Consider the following 4356-nt stretch of genomic DNA (forward strand, 5'->3'; position numbering starts at 1 on the left):
TCCCGAACAAAATTTGCTGAACCATCGTTGACACTTATGAACATTCAAAACATTTCCATAAACTTCTTTGATAGTCTTCGTGGCTAAAGAGGCGTTGTTTCCTGTCTTGTATTCAAACAGCATTACATGCCGAATGTGTTTTTCGTCGTGTGCCATTACTATAAGGGATTACAGTAAACTAAACTTTACACATTATATAAGCTACATTAATGTGACCTTTAGGCCGTTCGTTTAACTATTATATGTGATGTACGTCTTTTGGGGGGGTAGTTAATGAAAGTGTTCCAAAACGCGACATTAATTTCTTAACGACCTAATACTTTTCTATGTCACCTCAAAACCACAATTATTATTATTTCTACCTATAACTGTATTATCAATTTCAGGGCTTTCATAAAGTAGTTAAAAGAAATACGAAATTTTAATTCAACTTGTACGACTTGGGAATTGTTTGGGAACAAAATGCGATGATCAGAATTTATGAACTTTTTAGAAGATTTTCATAAAGTGAATCTGTTCTAAATATTCAAACTAGCTTTTATACCCATATTTACACATATTTACCATATTTTTCTTCACATATTCAAACAACAGCTACATTTCAGGTATCCGTTATTATATTCTTAATTTATAAAGGTTTTTTTTCCCTATCGATAATTTTCCTGCGTTTTCACTTTTAATTACTTTCCTTTTTTGCTTTATAATTATTGTTATACAGTAACGTTATCTAGCGGCGTGTCATGCATGATCTGCCCTAACTACTAGTAGGTGATTGAAAACTATGGATATTTTTCTTCTCATTATACTAATGATATGCTATTATAGGTGTAGGAGTTTAGTTTCAAGGACATGTCGATTATTTGGTAAAAATAATACCATGTCCAGTCCGCCTAACAATAAAGAATTACTAATTTATTTCTTCACTAACGTTTGCTGCAAGCTACGTTCACTGGTAGGTCTAACTTCACAAAGAACGTTTCAACAGAAACTCACAAACTAATGTACGACTAACTTATTTTCAGAATTCCTCGCTAATCAATCGATAACAAATACGCTTAATAATTCACTAAATTAATTAGATAACTCATTAAGTAGCTCGACTCACTCAATAATTTTTACATTCACGAAATTTCTACATCTTGAGTCATCATGACGTAACAACAACAGATTATTTTGTATAATCCCACATAACGTGTTAATTCCCAGTTATTATCAATCCACGAGTTTGATCTATATGACTTTAAAACAGCCGTTTTCGTATTAATTTGTGTGTTTGTGTGTGTAGCTTTCATGATATTATTACAGACTATTTTTTATCCATCTCACACAATTCACAGAGTTAATTTATTTTTAAATATCCTTCTTAATTAGAGTATGTATTGTTACTATAAAGATAGAGGTTTAATGAAATTAATTAAATCAGCCAACTTGTTGTCACAGTTTCCTTTCCTCGAGTTACTTAATTCGCAAGGAATAATTTCATGAGTTGAAAGAGTAAAAGCAATGATCGACATTGTTATTTTTTCTCTGTACAGGCGTGCCCTTTTAGAATTTCTAGTGGATTGGCCATTTTGTGCTTTTCCTTTCACTCGATATCTTTACTCTCTACAACCTGTATTACGGATTTTCCAACCTACTGGAGTCACTTGAATATATAACGATTTTTTTTTATAATCATTATTGGAAATACGCTTAGACCCAACTAAATCGAACAAGATAAGACGAGTGCTTCTAACATATGTCTGTTTCATGTGGCGTCTACCACACTCGGGGTTTGTCTGGGACACATTCAGCAAGTTATATTTCTTCTACAAAGATGACAGCTGAACAGCTTCTGACATATTTATTCCTTTTAAAAATTTAAAAAGTTATGGGTTATTCAGTATACGAAACCTCATAGCGTGTTTCCGTGATGTGGAAATATAACCACAATCTTTCAGTGTGATATACATAAAGTAAATAACATTAGATAAATAAAACTAACACTGAGTGACTATTTACTAATAAGTAAATAAGTTTTATTTGATATTTTCAACCTAAATGGCTCCCTATATGACACGTAGGCTAATTTATAACCACTCACTATAAGGAAGGTAACTAGTCAGAAGCACCCACCGCTTTTGTAGCGACTCTTAACCAGTAAAAAGATTGATTGTCAAGATTAAATGCACACACAGTTAGATAGTCCGATTACTCCCATGCAACATCCCCTCTTCTTAGTGTTGATGCGTAGAAATGAATGCAGCAAATCGAGACTCGAACTTGAGATATTCCACAATATTCTCTGTGTTGATGCGTTGGAATAAATGTAACAAATATAGGCCCCAATCTTGTATCTTCCGCAACCTCCTTTGTTCTTAGCGTTGAAATGAATACGTGTTCAAGAAGGAGCGGAATTTTTAGCATTTTTATTTAATTTTCTTTTCTTGCTACTATTAACATGTCATTAGTATTTTCCTTCACTGACTCTGATCTATCACATCAAAGATATCGTACCCACAGACGTAACTGGAGAAGAGGGGTGCTACTAAGCTTACCCCCCTGAAATTTCAGAGAGTTGATCCAGAATTTCAGTGTAAAACTTTCATAATGCTGGAGAGAAATCTGAATATTATTTTATAAATAATATCATCGTGCCATCATTAAATGACAAGTAGTCGAGTTCTTGCTTTTCTCTACAACACAAATCAGTAAGTCATTAAATTTTGCTCCCTAACCCCTCCTCCCCAAGAAGTTTTCCTGGCTAAGGTGTTGTTTATAATTGTTCGATGGGATATCCAAAATACTTTCATAGAAACTTGATAATTTCTTGAGTTATGAGATGTAGTATAATTAATAATTAGTATAGAAATTAATTAAAGTCAACAGTATTTAATACCAAACGAACTTTTGGACATGAGTTTTGAATATCACAGAGAGAGGGCGTTGCACACTGGATAAAAAAATATGGAAATTTAGCTTTACACATGTAATTTAATAGAACAAATTATAACACTATACGTTCTTTGTTTAGCAAAGTCCGCAAACATGCCGCTGTACCAATGGGGTGGGGTCACTTTTGCATGAAGGAGTAATAGGTCTTATTTATACTTCTTTTTTTTTTTTTTTTACATTCTGGGTTGACGTATGAAGCTGGTAACATTGTTGCTGAAACAAAAGTGTTTAGGGTAATATTTTTGAGTATAATAGAAATGTATCACGGAAATCAATGAATAAAAGTGAATCAGTTTGGGAATATTTTCCAACTTCTAATGTGATATTATATGTAGCCCAGCGACTATAGTTATGGCCCATAGAGCATAATTTATTGAAATTAAATACGAAAACAAGAGAAGCAAGGCATCATTGGCCTTCACACCATTTTGTGATTACATGTTTACAGTTGTCCACTTGGTTTAGGTTTAATGTGGTTAAGACTTTATTAAGTACGGCTTATATTCAATGAAGAGATAAATTAACACTGTAACTTGTGTGCATTGTTTTGCTTTAGTTTAGTTAGGGTAAAACTTTACCGTACTTAGTATTATCAATAAATAAACTTATATAATGTTAGACGTCTGTAAAAACTTTGATAAACTTTTAACATGTCGTTGTACAAAATGTCTACTAAAGTATTTTACATCCGCCTTTTGTTTACATCCTTTGAAATGAAATACGAGCGCATTTTCAGAACAGACAAAACTCGGTTTAGTATCAGCACCTAGAAGCGAACATACAGAAGTAAACCTGTCAACAATAACTTAATTATATAGGTGGGTGAGAGACCACAGCAGCCTCTACTCTTGAGTCTGAACCCATGAACCTTATTCCTGGCGTTGGTGAAGTTTGACCTGTTTAGTGTCAAGAGCTGAATTCACAAACACACATCCTCAAAAACAACAATATTAATATTAGAAGTAAAATGTTTGATTTATTTGTACATTATGCGGTACATTACAGAAAAAAAGTATCATTTTCTTCTGTTATTTTCTAACCACTGTTTTACAATTAGTACAGTGAACCGACACTTTCATCTCTATTCACCGATGGTCAATTTCAGAGCTCATAAAGCCAAAATTCGGGATTCGATCTCAGCGATGGAGACAGCGCAAATAGCTCATTGTGTAACTTTGTAGTAATCTGTAGTAAGTCTATGTAATCTAAGGGTAACTTATCTTTTAAATCAGCACGTTTTCAACAAAATATAATGATCTCAATTAATGAACTCAAAATTAGGCTTAGTATGTAGCTATTCACCTGTTTGCGTTAATTGAGTTATTTGAAAATATTGTTACGTCTCTGGTCGTTTGTTAATTTCCCGTAAAAATTCCTTCCGAAAAACTTCAGCGATACAAATCCTTTATTAAATAAAAATAG

The sequence above is a fragment of the Limulus polyphemus genome, unplaced genomic scaffold, assembly GCF_000517525.1.
Source record: "Limulus polyphemus unplaced genomic scaffold, Limulus_polyphemus-2.1.2 Scaffold1886, whole genome shotgun sequence".
Classification (NCBI taxonomy): Eukaryota; Metazoa; Arthropoda; class Merostomata; order Xiphosura; family Limulidae; genus Limulus; species Limulus polyphemus.